General features: G+C 40.4%; 1 long non-coding RNA gene across 1 annotated transcript; it reads left to right on the forward strand.

Moving 5' to 3' along the window:
• The first annotated feature begins 13,196 nt into the window (after positions 1–13,196).
• Positions 13,197–18,651, forward strand: LOC145503737 (uncharacterized). Its single transcript, XR_014051716.1, has 3 exons — positions 13,197–13,340; positions 16,630–16,793; positions 17,140–18,651. It is a non-coding gene; the product is annotated as an uncharacterized LOC145503737 (long non-coding RNA).
• The last annotated feature ends 564 nt before the right edge of the window (positions 18,652–19,215 follow it).

Below are 19,215 nucleotides of genomic sequence, written 5' to 3' on the forward strand. Positions count from 1 at the left end.
GCATGTGGCACCTGGTGAACTCTCAGTAAATGATGACAGTTATGTGAAGCAAGGATGTCTTGATGTCCTCTTCTGCCTTGAGAAAGAAGTAGAAACCAGGCCTTGCTGATCACTCATCTTACGTTGCCCACGGAGGGTTTGGTAGTAAGAAAGTATGAAGTCTTTTCCAAAATGACTAAGAGACTGCCAGTAGAAAGTAAATTGTCAGCCTGGAAAAGAGCTAGTGGGAGAAATGTGCCCTCACGGAGAAGAATAGGCCTTTCTTAATTTCCATATGGTCCTAGTCTGCTCGACTCCTGCCGCCTTATTATAAGAGGCAAAACTGAAGGTTAAATGTATCCAGCAGGGTGTTTCTTCTCCCCAAGAAAGCACATTATACTCGTATAACAGCTCCTTCAGTCTCTGGAACCCATTAACCAATTTTGAATCAAAGTCCTTTATCAAGGTCGCTGTCCTAAGGAAAGTTGAAACCAAAGTTGTCTTTCTTCATGACCTTGTGCTTCAAGGTCAGATTTTTCAAATATTTTCACTCTTTTTATTTCATGCTACCTTTTCTTAAAACTCTGAGCCAGATGAGTGTGTGAATGTAAACATAAGGCTTCCTTATTTTATTTTAAGGCAAGGATTCCTCCCCAGAAGCCAGCTAGGTGGAAAGGAATCTTTTAGTATTTGTTAAATAAAGTAAAAAATATATGTTCTCTCATTTTGCTTATCTACATGCTTAATAATAAAAAAGAAGCAGATGTTCCCACCTCATTTTGTTGCCAAGATTTAGAAGCCATGGTAAGAATTAAAAATTACCCATACTCAAAAATTACCCCAATACTCTGTGAGGCACAGTCCGGCAGAGACTAAATAAAGTAAGTTTTATATGCTTAAAATCTGAAAGCTAGATTAAAATACCATTTTTTATATTTACCATATTTGCTTTTTTTTTTTAACTTGCTTCAAACTCCCACTTTCTTTAATTTGGTTATTTCTTAACCTTTTCCTTAATGAATACTACAGTATTTCCCTTCGGTGCTATTACCTTCTGTTACAGCATTATTTAGGTTTTCTTTTCTACAAGAGCATTCTTGCTTTTCTAGCGCTGCGTGTGTGTGTGTGTGTGTGTCTGTGTGTGTGTGCGCTCAGTTGGGTCTGACTCTGTGACTCCATGGACTGTAGTTCACCAGGCTCCTCTGTTTAGACTTTCTTACTGCAGCAGAGTTTTTCTAGCTCTTCTAGTATGAAAAATACCATTAATTTCAGCCTTTGAGTCTGTCCATTTCAACTATCTTAACCCCTTATATGCCCCATTATACCGTTCTCCTATTTCAGGTGGTGACATCACTTTCTCCCTCGTTTTGATTCCCAGTCACCAGCTGGCACTGCCTGAGCCTTCCTCCACTTTGCCTCGAATGACCATATTTTCCCCCATGTTTACACTTGCTGTCCCTAATCTCAGAGGAACAGGTGCTTCTCCCACCTTACCAAGAAAATCCATTCTGCCTGTGCTTTTCATTTTTTGGCATTCTTATATTACTTTACTCTTCAGTTTCTCTATTTCTACTGCTTCCTTCCCTTTCTACCAATAATTACAAAAATGCTCTCTACCCCACATTTTTAAAAGCTGACAGAAACTTCCCTGAGTCCTGTAGTAGGTTTTGGTGGCTGTCTCACTCTCATCCATCCTCCTTTCCCAGAGGCCCGGGTTTCTGTCTGGAGGGCCGGGTGCGGGCGAGCTGCCTCCACAGCCCTGACTGGGGCGGAGCACTGCAGCCAGTCCAAGCCTCCAAGCCCCGGTCTGCACGCGAGTCCCGCGACCTCAGCCCACCCAGTCAGAGGGAGGCTCTGAACTCTGTTGGGATGTTGAGAGGGAGCCGTGCTCCTCAGCCTGGAAAGCTCTATGCACATAATGGGGCCTAGAGTTTCTAGTCATATTTTGCTGGTAGGAAACCAGCCTGAGGATGATTCAACACAAGGAGAACCAGACCAATAGAGCCAGAGCTCTGAACAAATGACTCACAAAGTTTGTCTACCTGCAGGGTCTTTTCACTTGGAGAACAAATAAAATGAATTCCCACTGATATTGATTTCATTTTGAGATGGGATTTCTGTAACTTGCAGTTAGGACTCTCTACTGATTATGGTGGTTTAAAACTATGTCCACAAATTCTTTGATTTTTTTCATTAGGTGGCATTTAATGCCCCTCTCCTTGAGTGTGTGGTGGTTTTAGTGACTCACTTCCAGAAAATAGCATAAAGTCTATGATTCTCAGCCTACATCCTAAAAGGCGTGGTGGTTTTCTCCTATGTCCTGCCACTCCCATCCTCTCCCTCTGCATCTCCGTCTCTGTCGGATGGATCGTTGCTCTGGGGAAGCCAGCAGCCGTGTCAGGGGGATGCTCAAGCAGCCTGTGGAGGGCCTACCTGGTGCAGAACAGAGGCCTGCAACCAGCAGACTCCAAGGAGCTGAAGCCTTTTGCCAACAAAAACATGAGTGAGCTTGGAAGGAGATTCTACAGTCTGTCAAGCTTGAAATGACTTCAGCCTTGTTGCAACTTTGACGACACCCTCTCGAGAGACCCTGAGCCTCTCACTGTGGTCACAGAGAGTCCCTGATTGCCAAACCAGTTACCATCTTTCAGTGCTTACCCTACTTGACCTCTTGGTTATGAGACAATGTTGAATGAATATGTGACTGTGTGTACACTCACAGAATGGAATTTTCTAAGAAAGGTCACAGTTCTAAAGTTTCACACAAATGTTAACTTCTGTCTTAAGAGACTGTTTTGGTGAGAAATGGGAATGAATTCTCAAAGCCACAACCACTAGGAAACTTATTTCTTTCTCCCCAAAGGAATTATCTCATGCTTGATAAGAAACACTAGACAATTTCAGGAAAATAGTGTGTATATACATATATATATTCTAACTTTCATATAAATTTTTCTCTTGCTACAGATTGTATAAAAGTAACTGTATATTTTTCCAGTAAATTTCAAGAAAAAATTTTAGAATCTGCAGTAGTGCTTATCAAAGTATTTTGATTTTTTCCCTTTTGTTCAGAAAAAGACTAAGTAGAAATTTAGTCTAGTTTGGGATTTAAGAATCAGCATTTGGGTATATATTTCATTTCAAATATCATTAAACAAGATTTCCATATGTATTTTTATCATTGAACAAAGCTTCACAGAAAGCCTGATAAAAATTTCCAGTTAAAACATCATATATATGTATATATGTAATGTTTCTCTGGGAAATGATGTAAGGAAAGTTAAAAGGATTTTGGAAACAATGCACAATGCTATAATAGACTGGCACTTTCAGCATATGCCTGGCAGGACTTTTGTGTAATCCTCACATATGGGATTAAATGTCATTTGTAAAATGAACCTTTTCTTGCAAAACAAAATAAAAATTGTCATGTTCCTGCAGCTCTCACCTCGTAAGAAAAATGTTGAGCTATAGAAAAAAGGTTAATACCTAAACACACCCCAACTCTTATATATTCTATATTTATGTGTCTATAAGGAAAGCTGACTTAGCTTTTACTTTAAATATTATTGACTCACACCATTCCAAAGATTGTGGGAATACCTAATTTCCATTCTTAATTCTTAAATAATGTCATATATTCAAAGACCTAAGCTTTGATTTGTCACTATGTTCACTTAGTGGAAGACTTGTAGGGCTGAAGCAGAAACAAACTCCACTGACCTGTTAATGGCTGGGTATGAGCTCAGATATGTATGTTTATATGGATTCAAGGAACCATCTAAATCCTTTGTAAAATGGCAGTGCGCTACCCTGGAGTGATCTTACTCTTCTGTTCAAATTCAGCTATAAAATCATAAATGGGGAAGGGCCAATGTAAACTCCATTGGCTGGTCTTCAGGTTAACAGCATATATTGCAACCCAGTAAAAATAACTATTTATTGTGTGTGCTCAGTCACTCATTCGTGTCCGACTCTTTGTGACCCCGCCAAGCACCTCTGTCCCTGGGATTTTTCAGGCAAAGATACTGGAATGGTTTGCCATTTCCTCCTCCAGGGGATCTTCCCAACCCAGGGATCAGACTCGAGTCTCCTGCATTGGCAGGTGGATTCTTCACCACTGAGCCATCTGAGAATGTCCCTTACATGTCAAACATTACAGAAATATTTCTTCTGGTCCAAACAACAGCCTTGTAAAAGCCATTATCTTTCTTTCCACTTTATAATTAAGTAAAGTGAGAGACGTGTGGAAATTGAATAAGTTTTCCCACAGTCACATAGCTAGTAAGTGGCAGAGCTGGGATTCAAATCCAGTCTGGATCCGAAGCTCTTTCCATTACCAAATGGAGCCTTTCGATGATGATTCTTTGCTGTCATAAGAGAAGAGCGAAAAGAAGTATCCCTCTTTGACAGTGTTACAGACCGCTAGCTCCCTGGGAGCAAGTCTTCATTCATACAAACCAAACAGACAGCTCTGTAGCCTGAGGAGATGCTCCACCCCATGGCCAACTGGAGTGAAGGCTACTGTGTTTGGTCATGGCACCATGACTAAGTCAGCAGGTCTTCACCCAGGGAGCAGGTCTGGGCATGGGCCTGTGCTGGGGGATGGGGGTGGGGTTGAAATGGAGGTGGATAGAAAGAAGAGGCAACACATTAAAAAGACATCACACTGTGGCTCTTTCTTGGGCTAAAGCCTCCCAGATGATGGATGAGTGTGTTATGCAACACAAAACACTGAAGTTTACCTTGGAGCACTGCCATTTTTGTCCATCTTCTCACTGGGACGCAAGCATGGAGTAAATTCCTTATATGGAGTGGGGATAAGGAGATTTACATGTGGTCTTGCCTCCACCGCTCTCCATCTGGGGGAAACGAGTGAGTTATTTAACTTCTTTGAGCATATTTTCCTAAGCCTAATTGATTGCTCGGTTCCCACTGAGATCTAGAATTCTCTGATTCTACTAGTGGCGATTATATAGTATTTCTTGACTTGTATTTTTTTGACATGAAAAGGAGTTCACAGGTATTCATTAGGGTTCTTAGTTGCAGACAACAGAATTTCTGAGAGGAGCAGGGTTGCAAGTGTGGCTATAGAGCCCAGAATGATAGCTGAGCCCAGTACAGCACAGGGTGAAAGAGAGGCCGTGTCTGCCCATGCTCGCCTCTCAATGGCTATTATCCTAGAGACTGAGAGTAAGCCTTCTGTCTCAGCTGCCAGTGGATCCACCATCCCTGATCAGGATCATCACCTCATGTCACTCACTTGCCTTCCAAATCTGGCTCAGGGAATGTATCTGCCATCTGGGCTTGGTGGCAACTCAGTTATTTGTGGAAGCCAGGCTGCAAGGGAGTCTTGGGAGTGTTTGGCTTTCTAGCCTTTGGGCTTCTCAGGTGGTACAGTGGTAAAGAATCTGCCTGCAATGTGGGAAACTCAGGTTTGATCCTTGGGTAGGGATCCTCTGGAGAAGGGAATGGCTGCCCATTCCAGTATGCTTGCCTGGAGAATCCCATGGACAGAGGAGCCTGGCGGGCTACAGTCCACGGGTTCACAAATAGTCAGACACGACTGAGTGACTAGCACTACTACTGCTACTAGTCTCTGGAGGATGGAAGGCTGTGTTAGAACTTGAGTGAGTGTCGACTGAGCCTGTGTGTAGTGCCTAGCTTGGTGTGTTACATGACTGAGTGCAAAAAGAGGAGAAAAAAGCATACACATACCATAAGCCCTTTAAATAGCTATGTTAAAAATGCCATACAAAGTCTGAAGCGGTATGCACTAAAATTTTGGTAGTATTTTGCTTTGATCAGAAATATTGCTGTGTTTTTACTGCCTTTTCATTTCTCTGTATTGGCTGATATTTCTACCAAGAATGAGTATTTCTTGTGTTTTTTCTTAAAAGCATGATGCTTATTGTTTATGTTCTTTTGATTCTATGTGACATAGAGGTGGTATCCTTTTTGTGTCCTATAGATATGCGTCTTCAGGATACTGGCCACTGAATTAGACCTGGGAAATAACTTTGAAAGGCATGTAAATCATTATTCAAATTTAGGTCATGTTATCAAATTCCTAGATCTTGAACATTTGTTAATAAAGACTCAAAGACGATATAATCATGATAGGGAAGCAAAAGGGGGATCTCAAGAAGGATTATCATGTGGAGTTTTTTTTTGTCCTCATATCACACTGTCATTTCCATTTTTCATTGCCATGTATCATATCTTTCCTTGCCATTTTTCAGATGATAATTTTTCTTATGAAGTGATATCTTCATAAAAACATATCACTTTATAAGAACACTGCATTGTGGTAGAACACTGCATTTTTGTTATCTGTGCATTAACAACAACACAGTGTTGTTAATAAGCAAAGATAAATATGAACTACAAGTCTTTTGCATGAAGATCCCACAGCTGTATACATAGGAATGGTGGCAAGAGTATGGAAGATAAAATTGAGAAAGGCAGTAGAGGTTGGACCATGCGGGTTTCTGAATGCTGTGTTAAGCAATACAGAGAATCTCCTGGTGGTCCAGTAGTTAGGACTCCGAGCTTCCACTGCAGGGAGCTCAGGGTTAGATCCCTGGTTAGGGAATTAAGATCCCACAAGCCATATGGTATGGCCAAAAAAAAAAGAAAATACAGACTCAATTCAGATCTTATCCTCTCTATTTCCCTCAATGGATGCTGAGTTTTTTCAACCTGGAAATGTTAAAATATATTCAATATAAAACTCAAAGCCCAACTTTGAACTTGAGACAATAATTATAAGATTTTAAAATCAATAACTGTGATTCATAAAAACTTGCTTAAATAATTTCATTGATTAAATGCCACAGAGAATGCTGTGAACTATTTAGGTGTTAGATATCTACAGTGCTTGTCTTCTAAAAATACTCAATTTGATTAATGTAGTTAATCTAGTTTTTTAAAAACACTTTCTGTATGCAAGATACTTTGTTAGCCTTTGGGAGATACAGTGTTTAAAGGTTTCTGTTCTCAAACAGTTTTGCAGGTTACAAGAGCCAAGACAGTCACAAAACCTCACAGTAAAGAGCACAATGTGAGACACATTACAATACAGGAATACAGGGGCCCAGATGGGGAGCAGTTACTTCTCCAGCATTCTGGCCCACCAAGCAAGCGGACACAGCAGCGTTCTCCAGGTTTGGAGAAGGTTCTCAACCAAAGACACACTGCTGCTAGCAGTCCGAAATCTACTTGTTAACACTGAAGATAAAACACTAGGTGTATGGGTAAGGATCACCAGCGCCTTCTAGGAGGTTAATTCTGAGGGTGGAGGGATGCAGGAGTCTGGCCACCTGAGGTGGGATGTGGTGCTACAGCTGAGCCTTAAAGAGGTAGGACATCTACACATATGGGTGGGGAAGAGTTGAAGCATAAACCTAGACAAGGCAAAGTTCAGGATACTTTAGATAACTTCTTTGTATAACTCTATCCTATTTGTTTTTCCCCCTCTGACATTCTTTCTTATTTTTATTACTGCCTAGTATTTCATTGTGTTAACTCTTTGCTTGACTCAATTCTCTATATTTAAATACCTAAGTTGTTTTCAAGCTTTATTATAAGGGATATTCATTTAATCAATTAACGTATATTCCACAAATACAGTGACAGATCAAATATCTGCCCTTATGGAGTTGACATTTTAATGAGGGACCCTGTAGGAACACAACTGTGGTGGATCAGTCAGGCTGCAGTAATTCAAATGTCCTCCACCCTTGAGGTCCCTATGGGCAGGGCACTGGTTTCTTTACACTTCAAACTCCTATAACTATCATACTGCCTGGTCCTTAATAAATACTGGTAACACTGGTTAAGTTAATGGTGGTGGTGGTAGTTTAGTTGCTAAGTCGTGTCCGACTCCTGCGATCCCGTGGACTGTAGCCTGTCAGGCTCCTCTGTGCATGGGATTCTCCAGTCAAGAATACTGGAGTGGGTTGCCATTTCCTTCTCCAGGGGATCTTCCCGACACAGGAATCGAACCCAGGTCTCCTGCATTGCAGGCAGATGATTTACCAACTGAGCTATGAGGGAAGCCCTAAGTTAGTGGAGAAAAGCCCTAAGTAGAGTATGAAAGGGGTAAGAGGAGCATGAATTTAAGTTCTTATAAAAGAATCACTGTGATTAGAAGCATTTTTTTTCCCCTCTACAACTTTATGTCCTGAGGCTTGAAATTTATTTCTCAGGCTTCTGTAAGGTCTTTAGCATAGGATGAAACATATTCCATTTCCTTGAGATACAGTCAGCTAAGGTCATATCTCCCTTGCTGCTGCTGCTGCTGCTGCTAAGTCGCTTCAGTCGTGTCCGACTCTGTGCGATCCCATAGACGGCAGACCACCAGGCTCCTTCGTCTCTGGGATTCTCCAGGCAAGAATATTGGAGTGGGTTGCCATTTCCTTCTCCAGTGCATGAAAGTGAAAAGTGAAAGTGAAGTTGCTCAGTCGTGTCTGACTCTTCGCGACCCCATGGGCTGCAGCCTACCAGGCTCCTCCATCCATGGGGTTTCCCAGGCAAGAGTACTGGAGTGGGGTGCCATTGCCTTCTCCGCATATCTCCCTTACTGACATTATAATATACAAAAAAAATTCCTCTTTAAATTCTAGAAGCCAACTTCATTAGGTATGAGTGTCTTCACCTCCTGTGGCTTCACAGAAACATCTGCCCAGGCTTTTTGGCTTTCTCTTGAGTTATATTTCAGTCAGCAATTGCTTGTGTAACATTTTATCTTGCTAGGTTTTGTCTCTCATTAAAGCGATTCATGAATCATTCTTGTTGGTTTCCGAGTAGGTTACAGGATGAGCTTATTTGCATACAGAGCTAAGCCCCCGACAAATTTAGGAGATGGCCTTTAAAATTTATCCCCAAACTATTTCATTGCTAAGATGCCCTTTTTAATATCACTTCCAACACTACCAACTCCTTTTTTTTTCTTTTCCACCAAAACCAATAGTTGACTTTTTTTTCAGGGTCATTTTCACAAAGCAAACAAATTTTTATTACTACAAAAGCTACTGAGTGATGAGCAGCAAAGCAAATTAGGGTATGGATTATGGGCAGTGGGTTGGGTTCATTCATTAGCTGAGTGACTCACTTCCTGGGAATGGAAACTTACTCCAGCAGGACCGCAAATTATTACAGCAATGAAATATCTTCTGACAAATAGCTAGCATTAATAATAAACTTACAAAAGCCAAGGGTCTGCTCCAGTATTTCCCAAACTAGCTTCCAAGGAGCAATAAAGTTTCTCAAGTTACTAATAGATGTTTTGCAAAATAAATGGTTCTGTGGTCAAATCAGTTTGGAAAACACTTCTTATTCTTATCTTCCCCTTGGAAGATTCATAAAATACATGAACATGTTATAGGTCCCCAACCTTATTTGACTATAAAAATCTTTTACACAGCACCTGTTAACAACTCAAATGATGAATGACAAATGTGTGTGTGCTCAGTCGTGTCTGACTCCTTGCAACACCGTAGACTGTAGTCCATGAGATTTCCCAGGCAAGAATACCAGAGTGGGTTGCCATTTTCTTCTCCAGGGAATCTTCCTAACCCAGGGATCAAACCCCTGTCTTTTGACTCCTGAATTGGCAGGCAGATTCTTTACCACTGTACCACCTGAGTACTAATAGTCTAAGAAATATCACTTGGGAAAGATTCACCTACACGGTTTCTATGGAGTTTATTACTGGATTTACCAGACAAAAGGGCACAAACAGGTTTGTAATTCTTGTACATGTCTTCCATTGAATTCACTGGAAGACATTATATAAGGACCTTGATTGCATTTCTGTGACTGACAGGTTTTGTCTTGATTATCAATGTGATTTACACCATATTGCTGATTTGTAGATGAACATCATCTGAGATTTAGTTGAATAATATAATACAGCTGTTCTCAAAGTGTGATCCCTGAACCAGAGGTTTCAGGATTATTGGAGAATTTGTTAGAGATGAGAATTCTCAGGTCCCATACCTACTGACCTAGAAGCTCTAGGGGAGGGTCTAACAATCTGTGTTTTAATGTGCTCAGTTGCTCAGTCATGTCTGACTCTTTGTGACCCTAATGGACTGTAGCCCGCCAGGCTCCTCTGTCATAGGAATTCTCCAGGCAAGAATACTGGAGTGGGTTGCCATTCCTTTCTCCAGGGGATCTTCCCCACCAAGGAGCAAACCCATTTCTCTTATGTCTCCTGCACTGGCATACAGATTCTTTACCACTGTGCCCTGTGTTTTAATAAGCCTACCAGTTAACGCCTGCATACAAAAGTTTGAGAATCACCAGTTTCACACAGTTTAAAACTTCTGCTTTCAGCTTACAACATGGAACAGGGACCAGATTTATCTATCCTCTTCCCTGAAAAAAAAAAAAAAAAGGAAAAACTGGGCAAAATGTATGAAAGAATGGTTTTCAGACATTGGACATTAGGCAGCTCAGGACAGTCATCCTGAGAAGTGGAAAACCAATAAAATGATCCCTACAACTGTTCCAGCTTAGCACGGAGAGAGAATGTCTAGGTGAAAGGAAGAGGAGGGACCCCAGGAAGGGCCTGCTTATCTCATTGAGTAATGGAGTTGGAGTTGAGAGTCCAGGGAGACCAAGATGCCTAGGACTTTCCTAGTAGAACAGCAGATAAGAGAAAACTACACAGGAAGAAAAGTCTAGGGAACTGCAGATGCTCCTCCTGAAATCTTCAGTTGAATACTGACCAAAGCAAGAGTGAGAGGAAAAAAATTAGTAGATCGTTGGTGAGCTTCAGGACAACCTTGAGTGATCAAATACATTACTGAGAGTCCCTGAAAGAAAAGGGCAGGAAGAAGATTTTAAAATACTGACCAGAAATTTTCCAAATTTCATGAAAACTATGAATCCATAAATCCAAGAAATTCAACAAACTCTAAGAAACATGAAAACTATACCAAGGCATATCATAATCAAATTATTTAAAATTAATGATAATGAAAAACATCTTAAAAGCAGTCAGAGGAGAAACATCACAATCTATGCAGAGGGGAAACAAAAGGAAGAATGATCACAGATCTCTTGTGGAAAGCAATGCAAGCCATAAGACAGTGGATCAACATCTTTAAAGCACTGAAAGAAAAAAAACATCTGCCAAGCTGGAATTCAAAAACAAACAAACAAAAAATCTTTCAGAAAGGAAGGTTAAATAAAGTTACTTTCAGGGATATAAAAGCTGAAAGAATTCATCACAGCAGACTTGAACCGAAAAAAATGTTAAAAAAACTTCTTCAAGCAGAAGGAAAATGATACTAGAAGGAAATCTGGAGCTACTTAAAGGAATGAAGAGCTCTAGAAACAGTATATAGGTAAGTAGAAAAGACCATTTTTTCCTTATTTTGAAAATCTGTCTAAAAGATCATCAGTTGCTTAACAAGAAAATAGTGCAATGGATATGATGTATTACAGGGCTTATAATGTAAGTAGAAGTAACATGTACGACAACAGCATACACAGAGGTGGGAAAAGGAAGTGTCCTATTGTAAGGTTTTTATACTCTGTTTGAAGTGGTGCATTATTTCTTGAAAGTTGACTGTAATAGACATATACTGTAAACCCTAAAGCACCAAAAGGAAATAACCTTAACAGTCTACCAAAGGAAATAAAATAGAACCATAAAAACACTCAACCCAAAGAAAGTAGAAAAATATTTTTTTAAAAAGGAACAAAGAATAGATAAGTCAACTAGAAAACAAATTGCAAGATGATAGATTTAAACCCATCCATATCTGTAAACACTTGGGCAAATAAACCAGGTTTTTTGCCCCCTGTACTCTTCAGCAAGTAAACAAGTTAACTTTTTATCCCCTATTAGCATTAAATTTCTCTCCAAAAGCAGTGCAGAGAAAGATTAGAAACTTGAACTAATCATAACAGCAAAATGATCTTGGCAGTGATTCCCTTTCTGACTTAGCGTATCACAGAAAGATGACTAACAAGTTCAGCCAAGAGACACTGAGCTGAAGGCACTTTTCATTTCTTTCTTCTCAGAGCACTTACATAACCCAGATCGCTATAGCGTAGCAACCCAGGCACAGAGTATTCAAAAAAGGATTTCTTTCTTCCAAGCCTGGGGCTTAGCAACACTATTAAAAGTACTCTCCTTTGTCTACCTGAGGCTCTGCAGACCTTTTGGGCCAGACTCTCCTGTTGGGTCACTGGTGTTGTTCCTGTGCTGTCCACTGTTTGGGGATCACCTGGATGGAGCCCTTGGCCTCATCCCATGTCCTGCTCCCTCATTCTGAACACTCTTGCTGCTTTGCAGTTCTACCTTCCCCAGGCTTATCCTGTCCAATGATGTGTCTCCTTTTCAGAACACTGTCTCACCTGCTGAACTCGTTCACTTAGTTCATTCTTGTTCATTCTTTAGATCTTAATCCATAAGTCCGCCACTGTGTCTTCTACCTGCTTTTCAGATTCTTGTCACAGTTTGAAATTGTGTACTGTGGAATGTGACTATTTGGATGACAGAGACAGAAGAAAGGACATTAAAAGTGTTCATAGTCTTCGCTTCTTCAGATGAAAATAGTCCAATCTTTCATAACTAATGGGTTCATCCCTCCCACCCATCCCCCACTTTGTAATGGTATCCTGACCTTTATTATGCAGATTAGGGTGATCAGTGGAGAGAAAACTTGAGAAACAGGTAAGCCTGGAAGATCTACGCTGGGGGTGGAAAGTACTAGAGGCGATGGGAAAGTGGATCCAGACAAAGGGAGCTGAGGCTGGAAAACTGAGGGATGGGCTGCAGGGGCATGAGTTAGGGTTGAGAGGACTTGGGGTAGGAGCTGGGTAGCAGGGCTGCAGAGAGGCAGTGGGGTAAGGTTGGATATGAGAGACAGGGAGAGGAAAGGGAAAAGGGGTCGTCAGGGTGTGCGTCAGGACTGTGAATCGAATCACACTGGGCAAGCTTTGAGAGGGGCCAGTAAGGATGGAAATTGCTCTTGGTGGAATTTTGGCTGCTGTGATTGTCCCCAGGAGTAGGACAGCACATGGAGACTGGACTGGACTGGACACTGCCGTGGAGCGTGGCTAGTGGGCTTTGGCCCCGGGGTTAACGCAGCCCCACTTCCCTCGGGGCCCTGACCCGCCTGCCCCTCTCACTGCGCAGGCGTCTCCGGGAACCGGGCCAGCCCCGCATCTAAGGCCTCACGTGGTTTGCGGGCCCCGCCCCCGAGGGCGCCCGCACGCCGGGACCAAGAGCCGCCCAGGGACGGTGGCCAGTGAGCTTCACGCTCAGGGTATTTGTTGGAGGAAGAGAAACGCTCTTCTTTTACTAGTGGATTTCAGTATGAGGATGAAACTAAACACAGGTAAAAGCAGGGCTGAAATAAGGGGAGGTACCAGGTCCCAGTGTTATTGTTTGAGCCCCTATACCAATCCCCACCTCAACTAGCTTTTAGTTTTTATATTACATGAATCAGTAAACACCCTTGTTTTGCTTACGCCAATGTGAGTTGGGTTTTTGGCTACTTAGAGTTGAAAGTGTTCTAAATTATTTAATATTCGACTTGTATCTGTATTACATCTGATTCAGGCCTACCTCCATGACTAAAGTTCATAAAGACAGAGTTTGTGTCTCTGTTGTTGTTATCTACTCTATTCCTACCACCTTCCACTGTGTCTGGAATGTTTGTTGCATAAAACCGTTCTTTAAGTGCATCCTGTATAAACACATTGTTTTGTGACTGGTTATTGTCTGTTTCCCTGCTAAATTTTAAACTCTCTCAGGACCAGGAATTTTGTTTTGTTTGTTTCACTTGTCTTGAGCTCCCAGCCTAATGCACGAGGCTTGGAATATATTAGGTACTTCATGAGTGTTGGCAGAGTGAAGGAACAAAATATGGGAAAAATATGAAGTCAAACCAGAGTAAGGCCCATCATGAAAAGGCTGATTTACTCGGGTTTTAGAAATTGATTTCCCAGATATAAGTATTGAATGCCTATGAAGTGAAACCTTGATACTTACGACAGATTTGGAAAACTGGGAATGAATCAATCTAACTAATATTCTTTCTTCTCCCCTATTTTATATCATCAGAAGAAACGATGACTTTTGTCTCGTTAAACCATTATGCTTCTGTGACCTAAGAAGGCCTAAGCAGATGTATAGGACTTAAAAAAAAAAGTAGTTAATATATGATTATCATGTAGTTTATACATTTGTAGTATCTGAAGGAAAACAGCTGGTCACTATGGTAGTTACAATATCAGACATAAAGGCAAAAATTCAAGCTTCATGAGCTCTTCTTCTATATCATTTGAAATTCCAAATAATAAAAGACAAAGACATAACTATTCACTAAAGACCCTAGAAAGCCCACAGGGGATTCCAATCCCCACACATGGACCCATAGAAGCAATCAGTCTATTCTGAGAACAGGAAGAAAACTTTTTCATCATTTCCTCTCCCTGTGTAAGTGTATGATTCAACAAAGAAAATGGAGTTTCCTGGAAACAAACCTGGGTGGTGTGAGTTTCCTAAACTGTCTTTAGTGATGGGGAGAAAAGGCTGTGATTCCAGGAACATAGGGTTTTGGCCTGGGTATCTTTTTGTCAGGGCAGTGTTAGGGAACAAGCTCCTGATACGTGTGTCCTTTCACCAGCGAGACCAGACCCAAACTAAACCCAAACCTCTGAACCAAAAACAGTAGAGGACGAAACTGCTAGTTTGCGATAGTTTGTTCTCATCTGTTTCTCCCCCTTGTTAAATTAAACGGCCCATTAAGTTCATAAAGTTGAGCACACCATGCACAAAATCTCAGATTTCTTAGGTTGATTTTGTCAACTAATTAATGCAGAATGTTCTTAGGGATCACAGGAGTTAACCTGCGTTCTAATGAGCTCTAGAGAATAAAAAAAATTTAAAACAAGAACTTCAGTTTTAACGAACTCATGATTAGAAACACATTTGAAAGAAACAATTAATATTCATTATGGGGCTTCCCTGGTGGCTCAGTGGTAAAGAACCTGCCTGCCGATGCAGGGAACACAGATGTAATCCCTGATCTGGAAACATGCTACATGCCATGGAGCAACTAAGTCGGTGCTCTGCAACTATTGAGCCTGTGTTCTAGAACCTGGGAGCTGAAACTTGTGAGCAAAGATCCAGTACAGCCATAAATAAATAAATAAAATCATAAAAAAAAAATTCACTGTGGTGAGTTAATAGGGAAAAAGGACTGAACTCAGAAAGAAAGCATGTTTCCTTCTTTATGCTGACTTTTAGAGTGAGGATTTGAGAATTCATACAACATGGCAAGAAGTCAGTGCTTCTTGACATCCGGACAAAAGAAATGAGTGGCATTCAGCTGCCATCCAGCTTGATTCTTCCCTCCACAGGAAACGATTATGAACCAGTAAAGTAACTCTTTTGGCTAAACAACAGGAAAAGTGTGTTGAGATTAGATCAATAGTGCAGTGATGTAGTTGATAGTCTACTATAGTATTATAGTATAAATACCTGCTCTAGAGTATATTTCTTCATTATGGTATTTACTATAATAGGATTTTATTTGTACTGTTAAACTGATAGAGTATCAATTATTTTAATATTACTTTATTTCCTAAACAGCTAGATGACATGAATGCATAGTATTTGAACCAGATATATCATAGGTGTTCATTAAGAATTGAAATAAAAGGGTAAAATGTTGATTCATTTTAGCAAGTATTTTTCTTTATTTTTTCCGTTCTGTATATATTGAAGTATAGTTGATTTACAATGTCATGTTAGTTTCAGGTGTGTAGCACAGTGATTCAGTTATACACATATATATTCTTTTTCAGATTCTTTTCTCGTATAGATTATTACAAAATACTGAGTAGAGTTCCCTGTGCTATATATCAGGCCCTTGTTGATAATCTGTTTTGTATCTACTAATGTGTATCTGTTAACCCCAACCTCCTAATTTATCCCTCTCCCCCTTCCTCTTTGGTAATAGTAAGTTTGTTTTCTCTGTCTCTGGGTCTATTTCTGTTTTGTGTCTTTTTTTTAGATTCCACATGTAAGTGGTATCATATTTTCTTTCTCTTTCTGCCTTACTTCACTTAGTATGCTAATTTCTAGGTCCATCCATGTGGCTGCAAATGGCAATATTTTATTCTTTTGTGCTGCAGTCCATGGGGTCGCAAAGAGTCAGACATGACTGAGCAACTGAACTGAACTGAATGGCTAAGTAAAATTCCATTTTATATATATTCCATATATATATATATATATACGGGCTTCCCAGGTGGCACTAGTGGTAAAGAGCCTGCCTGCCAATTCAGGAGACTTAAGAGATGCAGGTTTTCAATCCCTGGGTTGGAAAGATCCCCTGGAGGAGGGCACGGCAACCCTCTCCAGTATTCTTGCCAGGAGAATCCCATGGACAAAGGAGCCTGGTGGGCTGTGGTCCATAGGGTCACAAAGAGTCGGACACGACTGAAGTGACTTAGCATGCACCACATCATCTTTATCTTTTCCTCTGTTAGTAGACATTTCATGTCTTGGGCTATTGTAAATGGTTGTTTTACCAAGTATTAATTATTTCTCTAAATTCTTACCTGGCTTTTTAGGTAAGAGTAATCTGATTGATTTAACGTGTTTATCTTTCACAGTGATGTACATGGAGATCCCAAAGATGTCTGGAACCCGTTTAACAGCTTTCTTAAATTAACTTACTTTATAATTTTAATTAGCCATGGATGACGAATTTAGCTCATGGTTCTTCCCATGCTTCATACATAGAAAAGATTATTTCTCTATGTGCCACTTTCTTAAGGTAAGTTTTGCAAATTAAAGACAAAAAAAATCTGATCATGTTATTTTATCATCAATTAATACTCTAATGGAGAAGGAAATGGCAATCCACTTTTTTTCTTTCCAGGAAAATCCTATGGAGCCTGGCAGGCTACAGTCCATAGGGTCGCAAAGATTCAGTCATGACTGAAGCAATTTAGCACATAAGTAGCAATACTCTTAAGTGTGGATCCATAAGATAAATATAGGGAATGGTAGACTAGTTGGTTATTCAATTATTGGAATTTTTTTTTACTAAAATGAATCTTTGTGTTGCATTTTTTAGAGAGTCTTGATAGTGATAAGAGCTTTTCTTCTTAAACTTACAGTGATCCTGGAAGTTTGCTCTCCCTGATTTTAATCATATGGGTGAATGGTGTAAGACGCTTGAGACCTGTGGCAGATTGCATTCTCCAAAGATGCTCACCACAACCCACCCCTTACAATGTGATGTTGATACTCCTCCTGTTAAAAAATGGCATCTCTGTTTCTTCTTGAATGTGAGGGGCCTGTAACTATGGGGGAAGTGACCCTATGTGATTTGTGAGGCTAACTCATAAAAGGCTATGCTACAGCTTCCATTACTGTTCCAACCACCTTGTTCAAAGAAGGCAGGCCACACAGAGAGGCTATGTGTGGGTGCTCCAGACCACAGCTTTGGCTGACATCCTAGCCAACAGCCATAAGCAATGGGCCATGTAAATGAAGAAACATAGAAGGTGACTCCAGTATCCAAAATTGTCAGGCTGCATGAAAAACAAGCTCCAAGAGGGAATTTGCCCCTTGAGTTGAGTAAATCTTGAGAATTGTGAGAGTTAATAATAATACAATGATTGCTGTCCTCTTAAGCTGCTAAGCTTTAGGAAGACACATAATGCAGCAATAGATAACTGGAAGCAGATAGAATGGAGTTCTCTTCAATTCCCTAGGTCATCTTTTGTGGTGTAAGATTTCACAGAATTCTCTTTGTGGGAGGTTTCTTCCTGATCACATAGCATCACATCTTAGAAAGAGGAGTCAAGACTGAAGGACTGAACTGCCAATTATGTAGCAATCCATGATCATCCTGTCTCTCAGGGTGATCAAGACTGTTGGGAAAACTACAAAAGCCTGACAAAATTAGAGGAATAGTTTAAAGAAAAAAACTAGCATATCAAAAAAGCGAGTTACAAACAATTTGAAAAATATAGTATCATTTTTGGTGTTATTTTTTTTTCCTGTACATAACTGAGCTCATTGAGGGAATAGATTTTTGTCTGTTGTTTTTTTTTTCCATAACATACACTTAAAGGTCCATATAGACAAAGCTATGGTTTTTCTAGTAGTCATGTATGGATGTGAGAGTTGGATCGTAAAGAAGGCTGAACACCGAAGAACTGATGCTTTCAGTTGTGGTGCTGGAGAAGTCTCTTGAGAGTCCCTTGGACTGCAAGGAGATCCAACCAGTCCATCCTAAGGGAAATCAGTCCTGAATATTCAGTGGAAGGACTGATGCTGAAGCTGAAACTCCAATACTTTGGCCACCTGACGCAAAGAGCTGACTCATTGGAAAAGACCCTGATGCTGGGAAAGATTGAGGGCAGGAGGAGAAGGGGATGACAGAGGATGAGATGGCTGGATGGCATCACTGACTCAATGGACATGAGTTTGGGTGGACTCCAGGAGTTGGTGATGGACAGGGAGGCCTGGCGTACTGCGGTTCATGGGGTAGCAAAGAGTCGGACATGACTGAACTGAACTGAACTAAACTGAACTAGAAACTGAAGAACAACAAAGCCTAGAATAGTGCGTGGCACAAAGGCTCAATAAAAATGTGTTGAATGAATAAATGAATGTAAACATATCTGGCAGAATGAGAACCAAACTGTACTTCTGACAAATTCTGTGTGATTTTTCTTTTTTGTTTCTTCTTTGTTTTTCCAAAATTCACCACCACAATTATGGATTGCTTGTAAAAGATCATAATGTTCTATTTTAGAAATAATAAAAGCTTTCAAATACCTACATAAAAGCATACAGTCAAATATTTAAGCAAAATATCCTCTTAGGGAAAAAAAAAATTCCCTATCAAAAAAATCTCAGGAGAAGGCTTTGCATTGTGTGGGCAGGGCTGGTAATAAATGCAGACTTTTTTAGTTACTATTTGGGTGCTCTACAAAGTATCATCGAAAGAGACTTCCGTCAAGGATTGAATAAATTATTCCATTTATTTTACTGTCATATTATGATCTCTTTATTTAGGCCTGCTGGGACTCCTTCTGTCTGCCAATTTAAAAACATCGGATCAGCAAGTTATACCAAAAAAGGCCCCGAGAGAAAGTCTCTTTCCACTACATTTGTTCAGTTTTAGTATGGAAAACAGATTTCAGTTTGCTTGCCAAGTGTGATTGACTGTACTGGTGATT

Source organism: Giraffa tippelskirchi, chromosome 4 (genome assembly GCF_054371585.1).
Source record: "Giraffa tippelskirchi isolate mGirTip1 chromosome 4, T2T-mGirTip1v1.2.pri, whole genome shotgun sequence".
In the NCBI taxonomy this organism is placed as follows: Eukaryota; Metazoa; Chordata; class Mammalia; order Artiodactyla; family Giraffidae; genus Giraffa; species Giraffa tippelskirchi.